Raw genomic sequence first — 15,999 nt, forward strand, 5'->3', positions numbered from 1 at the left:
ATCTACAAAACTTTTGAATATAGCAGAATAAAACCTAGACCTCTTTTCATCCGAGCTTGGAATCATAACCACCTAGATTTTCAACGATTGAGCCATGATTTTACGATGAGACCAGCGTGGGAAACACAAAAAGATGAGTGCCTAGTTTTTTGATTATTACGTGAAATGACTTTATTAACTGCGCTCTAATGACACCTGCCACATAATATGACTGTTGTTGCCCGAAAATGCAGTATTTAGCAGCGTGAGCAACACCACAATCGTTATTAAATTGTGACCTTTGTTGTGGTAGGTTTGTTAGAAACTCAAAAAGTGTCACGATGATCTCTCCATTGGCAAAAGATTCTGGAGCAGTCGCCCATTTCATATCTCCGGGAGGGGACTCTCGGAGGTCACCATGAGAAAAAGATTGAACAATCAATGAAAGGATAACGTTTTACGAGTTGGGGCGTGAAAAGTCAAAAGTTTGAACATGTGAAGGAAGCTACAAAATCTGAAATGGGAAATGGTAAGGTTCAGTGTACACGTAGTGGGACGATACTAAAGTGAAATGGAAAGAAGACGAGTACTTCTGGTCAGGTGAGTACTGTGTAAAATCAACAGCAGCAGAAAATAGCATAACGGCAGTAGGATTCGTTATGAATAGGAAGGTGGGACAGAGAGTGAGTTACTGTCAACAGTTCAGTGGTAGGATTGCTCTCATCAGAACCGACAGCAGACCAACACCGACGACGACAGTTCAGGTATACATGCCAACGTCGCACGCGGAATATGAGAGAGAAAGAAAATATATCACGATATTGCACGGGTAAGTCAGTACCTAACAGAAATGAAAATCTGATAGCCATGGAGGACTGCAGTGCGATTGTAGGGGAAGGAGTAGAAGAACAAGTTACAGGGGAATGTGGGCTTGGAACTAGGAATGAGAGATGAGAAACATTGACTGCATTCTGAAATAAATTTTAGTTAGTAATAGCGAACACTTCGTTCAAGAATTGCAAAAGGAGGAGGTATAATTGTAAAAGGCTGCAAGATGCAGGAAGATTTCAATTACGTCACAGTGCAAAATACCGTCGTTATAATTACTCCCATATCATGACGGTACTTGGCACTACGCACTGTAAAAATTCGCTGAAAATGATGAAAATATTTATATAGTTAGCGTTGGTGCTGTTCGTAGATTTTTGATAAAAATGTTAGTTTAGACTGAATATTTAGCTCGAGCCGCGACGTGCTATGGCACGAAAATATATATATTTGTTACACTCAACACCCAGCTTAATTGAGCGGCCCAGAGATGTGGCTGGTCTCATTGCTTAGCTACGTTTTTCGTCATAGGGTGCCAGCTCACACCTGTCGTAAACTCAGTTTTCAAGCTGAAATAAAATATTTAAAAAAAAAACACAGGCAGGTATTGCGGTTAAATTCAAAATATTGATTCACTCACGATGATTTATAATTTGTACATGTTGTTTATTTCTGTATTCCACGAATAGTCTTCAGTATATTGACTAAACACTTAAATGCAGTCTGAGGGACTGTTACGTAAGGGCGGCCGTTAATAACTGATGCTACAATAATTCACTATGAAATTCGTATGTCGCGATCACGGTACTCGACAGTCTGTTCACAGTTCACAAAATACACTGTTGTCTGCTGTCCTAAACCACTATATTGCGCGCCGCGCGGGATTAGCCGAGCGGTCTAGGGCGCTGAAGTCATGGACTGTGTGGCTGGTCCCGGCAGAGGGCATGGGTGTGTGTGCCTAGGCTAATTTAGGTTAAGTAGTGTGTAAGCTTAGGGACTGATGACCTTAGCAGTTAACTCCCATAAGATTTCACACACATTTGAAAATCTTTGAACACTATATTGCGCTCAACTTGATCGACTTCGAACGTCGCTACATACGTACTGGTCTCCGATGATGGCTACCAACCCAATACTACCCCCAGGTGGGAGGCGCGCCCGGCTCTTAGTGTCGCTCAAACTCAACTCCAAAATGGCTGCTCTGTACACCCTCGAAACGACTGTCTAACTCAAAACAATGTTTGACAAATAAATTACGAATATTCTAAAACCAAACACGAAAAAACATATGATACATTGAAAAATATTCCGTGCAATAACAATTTAAAGTCCAATTGTTCGTATCTACCACCGTTTTCTCACAAATAATGTTCTGGTGGCGTGATTTTGCTTTTCCCGGTTTTTTAAACCAAACATAACTAAAAAAAATAAAAATACATACTTAAATACTCACCCATCTCTTTAAGCCTTAGAATGCTACCACTAGTTACGCCTCTTTAAATTTATTTATTACCAAAAACACGGTTTCTCTCAGTCGAATCCCATATTCCGACCTCTCATTCAAAAACAGTATATATTCTTTTAAATCAGCTATGATTGCTCTATGCAGCTCTGGTAGCCGCATCTGTAAACACTTTGTTCATATTAATTGGCCGAAGCGTTACGGAGATATTAGCTTTTGAACGATCATAAATTTACAATTTTTAAGATTACAATAATTTTTAAACTATTACATATCTTTGTGACCCGTCTAGATAATTTAGCTTTACGTATTTGTCTGCCCATGAGTGCCAACTCGCACCTCAGTGTCACTCTTAGTTCTGTTTTTATCAAGTTTTCTCTGGCATATAAATTCCTCCAAACGCACAAACACGGCCATCCCCTCCCCTGCCGCCGGCCTGGGTGGCCGAGCGGTTCTAGGCGCTTGAGTCTGGAGCCGAGCGACCGCTACGGTCGCAGGTTCGAATCCTGCCTCGGGCATGGATGTGTGTGATGTCCTTAGGTTAGTTAGGTTTAATTAGCTCTAAATTCTAGGGGACTGATGATCTCAGACGGTAAGTCGCATAGTGCTCAGAGCCATTTGAACCATTTTGAACCGCTCCCCTGCCAAGCTTCCGCTCGGGTTTTCCAAGGCCGAGTAATCGCTAGCCATTCGCCACAGCCCCGTAGCAACCGCCAGCCACGTTCTCTGCGACGGAGAACTGCCGCTCTAATCTATTCCCAGAGCTTGTACGCTCACAGTTTCCACACTGAACCTGATATGAAAATACAAATGGTTCAAATGACTCTGAGCACTATGGGACTCAACATCTATGGTCATCAGTCCACTAGAACTTAGAACTACTTATGAAAATACAGTCAAGACTTGTACTGATAAGTAATCAGATACCGTTTCTACACGGAACCTGACATGGAAATACTGGCTTCTGTTGAATTCTATTTTATGGGTGTCATGCCGTGGTCCAAGGCATATTTCTATGCCTAACGCATCGTCTCCAGGTGCTGGAGTCACCCTTAAAGCCTATGAAGATTCAGATAACAGTAACTTAATGAAATGTCGGAGGAAACCACTCTGAGATTTAAATTCTGAAAAAGACTTTCCAAGTCTTTCAGCAAATAAGGCAACGCTGCAGTGATAATGAGGTAGTAAAACTACGACTGTAAAATTCGGGGTGTATTATAACCAGCAAGATATAGTGAGTACTACAAGAAATCTGCTGAATTTCGATTGCGCGATAAGTCACACAAATCTGAAGGCTGTAAATTCAGCTAAATACTTAGGTATTACACTTACAAATAACCGAAGTTGAAACAATCACATAGAGAATGTCGTTGGTAAAGAAAACAAAAGGCTGCGATTCATTCGCAGAACACTTAGAAGGTGCAACAGGTCTACTAAACAGATTGCTTCCACCATGCTTGTCCGCCCTGTTCTGGAGTATTTCTGTACTCTGTGGGATCCGCAGAAGGTGGGACTGACGGATGACACTGAAAAAGTTCAGAGAAGGGCAGATCGTTTTGTATTGTCGCGAAATAGGGGAGACAGTGCCACAGACAAGAAACGTGAATTGGAGTGGCAATCATTAAAACAAAGGCATCTTTCACTGCGACGGGATCTTCTCATGAAATTTCAATCAACAGCTTTCTCCTCCGATTGCGAAACAGACTGTTGGCACCTACCTACGTAGTGAGAAATGATCATCGCGATAAAATAAAAGATAAGTGCTTGTTTGTCCCGAACGCCGTTCGAGAGTGGAACGGCAGAGAGACAGCTTGAACCCTCTGCCACGCACTTTATTGTGAATAGCAGAGTTATAATGTAGATGTAGCGGATACCCCACAACCCACAGCCTAGAAATGTCTTACCAGATCAGAAGTTCTCCCATCAAGACTGTACAGTTTATCAAAAATTCACAAACCTGACATTCCGTTAGGACCTCTTGCTAACGCTATTGATTGTTTGACAAAAGAGATTGCTAAACACTTGGAGCAAAAAAACCTATGAACGTTTCTGGTCATATTATTGAAAAATCAAAACCCTTGAGATTGAGCCCAAGAGAGACTCTAGTGACTGTAGCTGTTGTATTCCTGTTTACTATGGTTTCTCTGAAAGAAGTGATGTCACAACAAGAAGGTATTTTTGCAAAGTATATAGCAAATCTCATTAACCCTTCCCACTCCTCTAGCGAAATGCTCATACTCTAATACTCTAGTGGGGTCTCGCAGTACCCCAATAAGTTAAACGACACTGCAAGTTAAAGAAATTTTATTTTGAGTTCCACTTTTATCACTGAACATTATAAACATTTTAACGCATTTGAGATATCAGGTTACCTTCCGTTCAGAAGACTGTTGCACGCAGAGAGTGTTATATTGAATTGTAAACAACGGATTTCAGCTATCAGTCGTCATTTTTAAATTTTATTGGCAGATCTAGATTTCAGCTAGAAACTAGCCATTCTCAATGCACTATCATTTTTGATCAATGCCTGTTGGTCGGGCTTCACCCACAGTTCATTCAATTAATCGATTGTCACGTTCGCTCCTGGAGTATAATACTTTTGACATTTGTCTATAAAGAGTTCCCAGATATCTCTAATAGTTGCAATTCTGTCATCAGCCTTCCTAGCATCTCTTGTAGTAACACAATCGAAACGCAGACAAGACAAAATGAATAAAAATCTATGAACGCTCATACTTGCTAAAAACACATCACGACCAGTTCTATCATTAGCAAAAATTTCAAGAACATTTTCGTGATAAGATTTGATTACTCCAGATAAATAAAGCAGGCCCAGAAATGCTCTCAGTTCTATTATATCTAGCACCTTCATGAATGCTGGCTGAGGAGCTCTGTATTTATTTGACGTCATGTATCTTGACGTTTCTAATGGTGAGAATTAGTTGTAATAAATCTTTAGTAACGAACAATTCCAAGCAGGTAATACGTCTGCTGAATAAAGCGCTTTTGTCTCGTCTAGCGCCTGGAAGGCGACTAACTATATTGTGAGCACACGTACGAGTTGTAGGAGGAGCTTCTTTTGAGCACTTGTAGCACTGCCTTTTTCCAAAAAAATATTTGTCAGTGGAAAGCCTAATACACGCCTCTTCATCTGATTCTTCACAACTACATTCTGATGTAACTTCAGAGATGGAATCATGATCACTTAGTATAAATTCATCCTCATCTGATGTGCTCTCCTCATAAGATTGCAAAAACGCAGGATCATTCACTATTCTTTCCAACTCATCATCTTTTGATGACTTCGATGACGCTACTCTGAAAAATAATGCACACATACTCACATAACCTTAAAAATTGACGTTATCATTGGAAGTTTGCTCTTTTCGAAGTACTCTAAGACTTCAGTCGCCTAAAAGACTAATTTAGATAATGAAAAACAACTTAGGTTAATTCTCTGGTGGGGTATTCTGAGACCTCTTTCTCTTTATCTCACAAAATATTACCGGAAACACCGCATCCAACACTTCGTGTTAAACGGCATCACTTCACTGAGAACTACCAAGAACACAGGCGCCATTTGTTGTTCCGTTGACATCTATGTATTGTATTCATATCACGTTGGGTTCTCCAGGACCCCACTAGAGCAGTTAAGGTTTACATATTGTCTCACCAAGTTCCATTCTATGGGACAGTAAATTCTACGAGCAAACTAATGTTGTGGCTATTGAAACCCATCAGCGCAGTTGTAGGGAATTTCTTCATGAAAAAATTAAAGAAATAGTTCTTCAGATGACCGAGAAGAAACCCTCTTGTGGACTGTGGTACATTAATTTTCGCTGTATGGCCTCATGTAGGAAAAGAAATATCAGACTGTCTAAATTTTCTGAGTGATGTTAATTCTAATGTAAAGCCCACTATGAAAAGGAGATTGAAGTAAAACTTTCGTTTTGGGACGTACAGGTACACAAAAAGCCCGACGATACTATACCTTCACAAAAATTGGTCTCCATCCCAAGCAGAAAAATAGGTATAATCAAAACGTTGGTGGATCAGGCTAAGTAATCCATAAGCCACAGTACTTGAGCGAAGATCTACCTTCAGAAGAAACGGCTACTTTGACAAAGAGACAAAAAGGGAACTATCTCCTTGAAGATGATGAAAATGAACCAAAGTAAACCTCCCACTGTTAAAAGCAGTCACATATCACACCAAAAGAATACCAAAATGTTTGACAGAGTATTTAAACCACCAAGAAGTATTCAAACACTGCAAAAGACATGTGCCTTCTGGCTACCCCAGAAAGAGATACAAATTTCATTGCACATCTGGTCAAGCATACATGTTGTTGTTGTTGTGGTCTTCCGCCCGAAGACTGGTTTCATAGAGCTCTCCATCCTATTTTATCCTGTGCGAGTCTCTTCATCCCCGAGTAATTACTGCAACTCAACCTATATCCTTCTGAATCTGCTTACTGTATTCATCTCTTGCTCTTCCATTAAGAGTTTCACACACCCCTCCCCCCACCCCTCTTCTCTCCGGTACCAAACTGGTAATCACATGATGTCTCAGAATCCGGCTGCCTCGGTGCAGGTCTTTTTACATTCGACGCCACTTTGGGCGACGTGCGCACCGGATGGGGATGAAATGATGATGAAGACAGCCCTTCTTGTAGTCACAGTGTACCACTAATTTCTGTTCTCCTCCATTCTATTCAGTACCTCCTCATTAGTTCCGTGATCATCTCATTTAATATTCAGTATTCTTCTGTAGCACCACATGTCAGAACTTATATTCTTTTCTTGTCGAAACTGTTTATCGTCCGTGATTCACTTCCATACTGAGCTACACACCTACACTCCATACAAATATTTGCAGAAAATGACTTCCTGACACCTAAATCTATGCTCGATGTGAACAAATTTTATATCCTCTCTACTTTGGCCATTGTCAGTTATTTTGCTGCCTGTACAGTAAAATCATCTTCAATGATAAGTGTCCCATTTCCTAATCTAATGTCCTCAGCATCACCTCATTTAAGTCGATACATTTCATTACCCTCGTTCTGCATTTGTTGACGTTTATCTTATATCCTTCTTTCAAGACTCTGACCATTCCGTTCAAATGTTCCTCCAAGTCCTTTGCTGTCTCTGACAGAATTACAATGTCATCGGCAAACCTCATAGTTTTTGTTTGCTCTCCCTGGACTTTAATTCCTACACCAAGTTTTTCTTTTGCTTCTTTTACTATTTGCTCAATATTCACATTGAATAACGTGGGAGATAGGTTACAACTATGTCTCACTCGCTTTTCAACCATTGCTTCCCTTTTATGCCCCTCGACTATTATAACTGCCATCTGGTTTCTGTACAAATTGTGAATATCCTTTAGTTATCTGTATTTTACCCCTGATACCTATAGAATTTGAAAGACAGTATTCCACTCAGCATTGTCAAAAGCTTTCTCAAATGCTATAGATGTAGGTTTGCCTTTCCTTGACCTATCTTCTATGAGGAGTCATAGGGTCAGTAATGATTCCTATGTTCCTACATATCTCCAGAATCCAAACTAATCTTCCCCAAGGCCGGTTCTTATCAATTTTTCCATTCGTTCGTAAAGAATTCGTGTTGGTAGTTCGCAATCGTAACTTATTACACCGATAGTTTGGTAATATTCACATCTGTCAGGACCTGCTTCTTTGGGAATTGGAGTTATTATATTTTTCTTGAAACCGGAGAGTATTTCTCATGCCTCTTATATCTTTCTCGCCAGTTGGAGTGTTTTGTCATTGGTGGCTCTCCCATGACCATAGAAATGGAAATGAGAATTTGGCGTCATTGGCCGGAGGCCCCTTGCAGGGCAGGTCCGGCTGCCTCGGTGCAGGTCTTACTACATTCAACGCCACATTGAGCGACCTGCGCTCCGGATGGGGATGAAATGATGATGAAGACAGCAAAACACCCAATCCCTGAGAGGAGGAAATCCCCGACCCAGGCAGGAATCGAATCTGGGTCTATAGGACGGCAATCCGTCATGCTGACCACTCAGCTATCGGGGCGTACTCCCATGACCATCAATAGTTCTAACAGAATGTTGTCTAGTCTCGGGGCCTTGTTTCGACTTGGGTCTTTCAGTACTCTGTGAAATTCTTCATGCAGTATCATATCTCACATCTCATCCTCACCTACGTCCTCTTCCATTTCTGTAGTACTGCCCTCAACTACATCTCCCTTGTATAGACACTTTATATACTCCCTCTGTATACTCCTTCCACCTTCGTGATTTCCCTTTCTTGCTTAGGTCTGGTTTTTCATCTAAGCTCTTGATATTCTTACACGTGGTTCTCTTTTGTGCAAAGATCTTTTTAATTTTCCTGTAGGCGGCGTCTGTCTATCTCCGAGTGACATATGCTCCTAATTTCTTACATTTGTCCTCTAGCCATTGCTGCTTAGACATTTGCACTTCCTGTCACTCTTATTTTTTAGGTATTTGTATTCCTTTTCGCCACTTTACTTACTGTACTGCATTTTTATATTTTCCTCTTTCATCAATTAAATGCAACATCTCTTGTGTTATCCAAGATTTTTTGTAGCCCTCGTCTTTTTACCTACTTGATCCTCTGCTTCCTTCACTTTTTCTTCTACTGTATTTCTTTCTTCTGTTTTTGTGAAGCGTGCCCTAATGCTCCCTCGAAACTTTCTACAGCCTCTGGTTCTTTCAGTTTATCGAGGCCCCATTTCCTTAAATTCCTGGAATTTACAGCTGCCTCTGGAAATGTCTTGCAGATAAAAATCTGGTTCCGAAATCTCTGTCACATCACTATGTAATCAATCAAAAACCTTCAGATGTCTCCAGGTCTCTTCCACTTATACAACCTTCTTTTATGATTCTTAAACCAAGTGTTAACCAAGTGTTAGCTATGACTAAATTATGCTTTGTGCAAAATTCTACCTGGAGGCTTCGTCTTTCATTCCTTTCCCCCAGTCCATATTCACCTACTACTTTTCCTTTTCTTCCTTTCCCTACCATCGAATTCCAGTCCCCCATCACAATTAAATTTTCATCTCCCTTAACTATCTGAATAATTTCTTTCATCTCATCATATATTTCTTCAATCTCTTCTTCATCCGTGGAGATAGTTGGCATATAAACTTGTACTACTGTGATGGGTGTGGGCTTCGTGTCTATCTTGGACGCAATAATTTGTTCACTATGCTCTTCATTTTAGCTTATCCGCGTTCCCACTATTTTATTCATTATTAAACCTACGTCCTCATTGCCCCTATTTGATTTTGTGTTTATAACCGTGTATTCACCTGACCAGAAGCCCTGTCCCTCCTGCTATCATATATGGAAGCGAAACATGGACGATAAATAGTTTGGACATGAAGAGAATAGAAGCTTTTGAAATGTGGTGCTACAGAAGAGTGCTGAAGATTAGGTGGGTAGATCACATAACTAATGAGGAGGTATTGAATAGGATTGGGGAGAAGATAAATTTGTGGCACAACTTGACTAGAAGAAGGGATCGGATGGTAGGACGCATTCTGAGGCACCAAGGGATCACCAATTTAGTATTGGAGGGCAGCGTGGAGGGTAAAAATCGTAGAGGAAGACCAAGAGATGAATACACTAAGCAGATTCAGAAGGATGTAGGTTGCAGTAGTTACTGGGAGTTGAAGAAGCTTGCACAGGATAGAGTAGCATGGAGAGCTGCATCAAACCAGTCTCAGGACTGAAGACCACAACAACAACAACTTACCTACTCTATTAAAGGATCTAATATTGCACATAGTTGCCACAAACAGAAGCACTAACTCCGAACTTAGTGAAAAGCGGAGGAGTTACGTGGAAAACACGGATAAATCAGTAGTGAGAGAACGTGCAGTCGGATCAGGGAACTACCAAATTCTTATGTTGCACACTATGGTTTTATGATCTAATGGCTACTGAGGTAGGATTTATAGTGTGTTCACAGAAATTCAAAATGAAAAATCAAGTTTAACAGAAACTAAATGAAATGAGACAGGTTGTTGGCCTCAGAGCTGAATAAAGCAGAAAGCGCATACTCTTCCCGATTACAAGCTGCATCACACGGGTCGGCGTGACTAGGTGAACGTAAGCAACGGTATGATGAGGTCACGACCCGACCGTTGCATGGATACGTGTAAACAATTTGGCTTGCAGAACTTGTTTACTTTTGAAACTGCTCTCTGAGCCTTTATATCTTTTGACGATGTCTCCAGCATTTGGAGGTCGAAACGTAATGCAGATAACGATGGCTTGGGTGACGGGTTAATGAGCACAACACAAGATTCACCATGGGCGCAAGAAGCGGCCGTGATTGCTATGGTTGTGGGACCGACACAGTCTGTGGCTCTGCTCCTGCTTTGTGTTGTGGTTGAGAAATCTGCAGTAAAAGTAAATAAATGGAGAATGACAGTGTTGTACTTAACCATTCTATCTAGAATACCTTCTAATCTCAACTCTGAAGGGAGATAGGTTACAACTATGTCTCACTCGCTTTTCAACCATTGCTTCCCTTTTATGCCCCTCGACTATACCTATAGAATTTGAAAGACTGTATTCCACTCAGCATTGTCAAAAGCTTTCTCAAATGCTATAGATGTAGGTTTGCCTTTCCTTGACCTATCTTCTATGAGGAGTCATAGGGTCAGTAATGATTCCTGTGTTCCAACATATCTCCAGAATCCAAACTAATCTTCCCCAAGGCCGGTTCCTATCAATTTTTCCATTCGTTCGTAAAGAATTCGTGTTGGTAGTTCGCAATCGTAACTTATTAAACCGATAGTCTGGTAATATTTCTGGAGCAATAAAGCCTTTTGCTAGTTCTTTGATGTAAGTGGATGTCAACAGAAACTTTTGGCAGTAAAGACTGGCTGTACTGCAAAATCATTGTCATTAAAAATATGGTTTCAGTACATTAGTAGAACGCTCTGTAGCCCCCTATCACTTGTTAATTACAAATTTCGATCACTGTCTGGATGAAATATCATCCATAAGGTGAAACACGTGTGCAGGCAGTTCCTGGAGCAGAAGCCCGCTGCCGTGTGTCCCCCTACAGATGGACACCCCACCCACCCACCCACCGTGGCCTGCCCACTCCTTAGAGTGCGGGCCGGCCTGGCCGTGTTCTGGCCAGTCAGCCAGCCAGCCAGTCTGCCAGCCAGTCCGCCAGCCAGCAAGTGGCCGACGCTTCTGTCCACCCGCCCGGTTTCAGCTCTTCTCGTGGCTTCCATAAATCTCTTTCAGTGAAAGCTGGGGTTTTTCCTCTGATAGGACACGGCCCATGCCCTTCCCCATTCCAAATTTGCTTTTCTGTTCTAAAGAACTAGTCATCGAAGGGAATCTCTTTCTTATTCACTTGGAAGAGATCGTTTCGAGTGTCGTGTTTAGGACCAAAACGTGAATAACTGGGTATGTCCGCTGAAGGAACTATGGCACTTCAAGCTCAAACGGGGCCCTGTAAAAAAGAGCCGTGCTGGGATTCACTACTACGGCAGAGAATGGATAGTACTGTTTACTGTTTTATATCTACATCTAGAGAATGGACGGTGGTAACTGGAAATTTGTGGTAAGTTTCGATGGGATCAAACTGCTGAGGCCATCGGTCCCTAGGCTTACACTCTACTTAATCTAACATAAACTAGCTTACGCTACGAGCAACACAGAGACCCATGCCCGAGAGAGGACTCTAATCTCCGACGGGGGGAGACGTGCACCGCTGCAAGGTGCTAAAGACCGGACAGTACTGCTTGTTCTTTTTATACCTACGTCTACACTCTAGCGATCAGTATGAGGTGCGTGGGGGACAGTATGTTTCATCGTTCCAAATAGACTACCGGAAAATGAAAAATTAATATCCTGCAACAACGTTTCTACAGATCGAAGTTCCATTGTACTGCTTCATCAGTTTCCCAGTGTTTTTCTCGTAATTGGGAGAACGGAATTTCTGGAAAGAGAAAAATTTGTCAATCACTAAGACCTCGAAGACTTTGATATCTGTGGTCGTTGTCTAAAATTCATTGGGAACCTCGTCACCAGCTAGCAAACACTCTTACACACCGCCTATGCCAGTATAGATTTCAAGCCACCAAATACGCAGGGATACCAATTTCTTCTACTATCTAAACTGCTCGTAAAAAGTCTTACGCTACCTTCACAGCAGACAGCGTAAATGGGTTTACATTCTTCTTTATTATTTTTACTTTTTTAATTCTTTATTTTTTAATCAGTCTTCTGACTGGTTCGAAGCGGTCCACCACTAGTTCTTCTCCTCGTGCCAGCCTTTTCGTCTCAGAGTAGCACTTGTGCCCTACGGCCTCAATTATCTTTCGGATGTATCCCAGCCTCTGCCTTCCCCTACATTACCCTCCACAGTTCCCCCTAGTACCACAGAGCTCGTTCGCTGATGTCTCTACACATATCCTATGATCCTGTCCCTTCTCTTTCTCAGATATCCATATGTTCTTTGCATCTCCGATTCTGCGGTAAATCCTCTCACTCCTTCTCAGTCTAGATACTTTTCCACGTTCTTCTTTAGCAACACATCCAAAACAATTTGAATTTTTTCATTTCCGATTTTTTCACAGTCCACGGTTCACTACCATACAACTCTGTGGTCCGCCGGCCGCGGTGGTGTAGCGGTTCTAGGCGCTACAGTCCGGAACCGCGCGACTGCTACGGTCGCAGGTTCGAATCCTGCCTCGGGCATGGATGTGTGTGACGTCCTTAGGTTAGTTAGGTTTAAGTAGTTCTAAGTTCTAGGGGACTGATGACCACAGTAGTTAAGTCCCATAGTGCTCAGAGCCATTTGAACCAATTCTGTGATCCAGACGTACATTTTCAGAAATTTCTTCCTCAGATGAAGGCCTATGATACCAGAGAATTTCTTTTGCCCAGGTATGCCCTCTCTGCCAGTGCTAGTCTGCTTTTTATGTCCTCCTCGCCTCGTCCGTTATGAATTATGTACTTTTCGCTATTCTCATTTCCGCTACTTCGTTACTTCCATCTTCCTTTGGTTTACTCTCAGTAAATATTCTATGCCCACTCGACAGTTGATTCAGTTCACCAGATCCAGCAAATTTCCTTTCATCCCGAATTATAACCCAACTATTGAACGTTACTTTCTTTTCTCCAACCCTTCTTCGATGCATGTATTACACAGTAGGTGTGAAAGATTACATCCGTTTCTTATTTTTTAAACCGGGCACTTCGTTCTTGGTCTTCCATTCCTTTTGTTACCTCTCGGTTCTTGTACATATTGTATTTTACCTGTCTTCCCCTATGCGTACTCCCACTTTCGCCAAAATTTAAATATGTTGCGCCGTTTTACACTGTCGAACGCTTTTCCCAGCTCAACAAATCCTATGAACGTATTTTAATTTGTCTTCAGACTTGCTTCTATTATCAAGCGCAACGTCAGGACTGCCTCACTAGTGCCTTTATCGTTCCTAAAGCCAGACTGATCGCCATCTAACCAGTTCCTCAGTGTTTTCCATTTTTCTGTATTTAATTCTTGTCATCAACTTCGGCGAATCACCTATTAACCTGATTGTGTGATACTTCTCTTACTTATCTGCCCTTGCTGTATTCGAAATTGTGTGTATAACAGTGTTTCGAAAGTCAAAGTCTGATTGTGCGTTGGCAGTCTCATACGTTCCTCACACGAATTTCAAAAGTCACTTAGTTGCCATTTCCCCTAAAGATTTTAGAAATTCCGATGAAATATTGTCCATTCCTTGAGCCTTGTCTGACTTGAGTCTTCCAAAACTTTATTAAACTCTGCCTCTATTTCTGGATCACCCACCCCTTCCTTATGGTCCAACTTTTCCTTCTATCACGTTATCAGACAAGTCCTACCCCTCATATAGACATTCGGTGTACTCTTTCTACCTGTCCACTTCCTCTTCTGCGTTTAACAATGGAATATCCACTAAACTCTTGTTAGTGCACCTTGCTTTTCATTTCACCAACTTTTGTTTTGGCTTTTCTCTATGTCGAGTGATTCCTTCCGACGAGCGTTTCTTTTCGATTTCTTCTCATTTTTCCTCTTGATATTTTGTCTGAGCTGCCTTCTGCTTCCTATTTATACTACTAACTGATTTATATTACATTAATCCTGTCTTTCCATAACATCTTCGTACTTTCTTCTTTCGTCGAACGATGGATCTCCACAGCTAGCTTCGTTGCACCTGTGTTTATCTTTCCAACGTCTGTGAGTGCCCTTTTCATGATATCCACTCCTCTTCAACTGTGCTGTGTTATTCCTTATCCTCAATACGTCTGTATCCCACTCACACATTGATTCTTATAGAGAAATCTCTTAAACTTCAGTCTGCTCTTCACCTTTACTAAACAGTAATAGGAGTATGTGTTTTTTTTCTAGGACAGGTCTTAGATTTGCGAATCTGAATTCGGAATCTCTGTCTGGTAATGATGTAATCCAGCTGGAATCTTCGTGTCTCCTTTCTTTTTCCAAATATGCCTCGTCCTCTTGTGAATCTTGAACAGAATATTCCCTGTTACTAGCTGGAATTAATTACAGTACTCAATTAGTCTTTCTTGTCTCTCATTGCCACTACCGAGCCCATATTTTCCGGCAACTAATAACGCTCTTACCTCTCTGGCTTATTAGGATTTTCTGTATGACCGTGTACCTAAAATCCCTAATCTGTGAGGAAAAGATATGTACTCCGAATAATAAATGCAAAACCGAGACAAGTAGATGAAGCTATAACCGAATCCTCACTGCTCAGTATTTTAGCAATGACGATTAGAAACAAAGTTGGGTTAACTATTTTAATTATGTGAACTAGTTTTTTAATTAACAGTAATTAGTGGAAAATATGGAAGAAAGGATTTCAGAGTATGTCATTAATTAAATAACCAACGGCCGCCAGTTCCTTACCGGAACAAGAACAATTAAATTACAACTGAAGTTTATACTCGTAAGCAATCTTACGTAAGAAAGAGTGTTTGAATTTAGCAGTCACTTTGATATTTCTTTGTAATAAAAGTTACAAATTATGCCGCAAGCTATAAATTAGAACTATGTTTTGACAATGAAATTGAGTGTCCATGTTACGTTAAGTTTTACTGCCATTTTTTATTATGAAAGCTACTCTATTTTTAGCTGGCTTTTGCATCATTCTATTTCTGACATTATTCGTACTACAACCAAAGAGTTTATTATTACGTAATTGCCCAAAAGTTACAAAAATTATATTTTGATAATCCAGTAAATTAATGTTCACTTCATTTTCAGTTCATTTTCTGATTATCTCGGTCCGTACAAAGGGATAGGATGTATACTACTTGGATAATGACTTAGGAAAATTATTTACGCGAGAGTATGCACGACAACAATGTTATTCAAGCAGTAAAATCCCAACTACGCTGGTCAGTCTATTTCACTTCTAGTTATAATAGTCTAGATCTCACTTCACTTCATGAAGCTGTTGGTTTGTCGAGTGGCTTCATTTAGCGGAAAATAGGGCACAGGTTGAAAAAAATGGTTCAAAATGGCTCTGAGCACTATGGGACTTAACTGCTGTGACCATCAGTCCCCTAGAACTTAGAACTTCTTGTAAATAACTAACCTAAGGACATCACACACATTAACGCCCTAGGCAGGATTCGAACCCGCGACCGTAGCGGTCCCGCGGTTACAGACTGCAGCGCCCAGAACCGCACGGCACAGGTTGATC

General features: G+C 41.1%; 1 protein-coding gene across 2 annotated transcripts in view; it reads left to right on the forward strand.

Annotated features, from left to right (window-relative positions):
* The window catches only part of LOC124777368, an 87,021-nt gene that overhangs the window by 10,997 nt on the left and 60,025 nt on the right, over positions 1 to 15,999 (forward strand). The window lies entirely within an intron of this gene.

The sequence above is a fragment of the Schistocerca piceifrons genome, chromosome 2 (assembly GCF_021461385.2).
Source record: "Schistocerca piceifrons isolate TAMUIC-IGC-003096 chromosome 2, iqSchPice1.1, whole genome shotgun sequence".
NCBI classification, from domain to species: Eukaryota; Metazoa; Arthropoda; class Insecta; order Orthoptera; family Acrididae; genus Schistocerca; species Schistocerca piceifrons.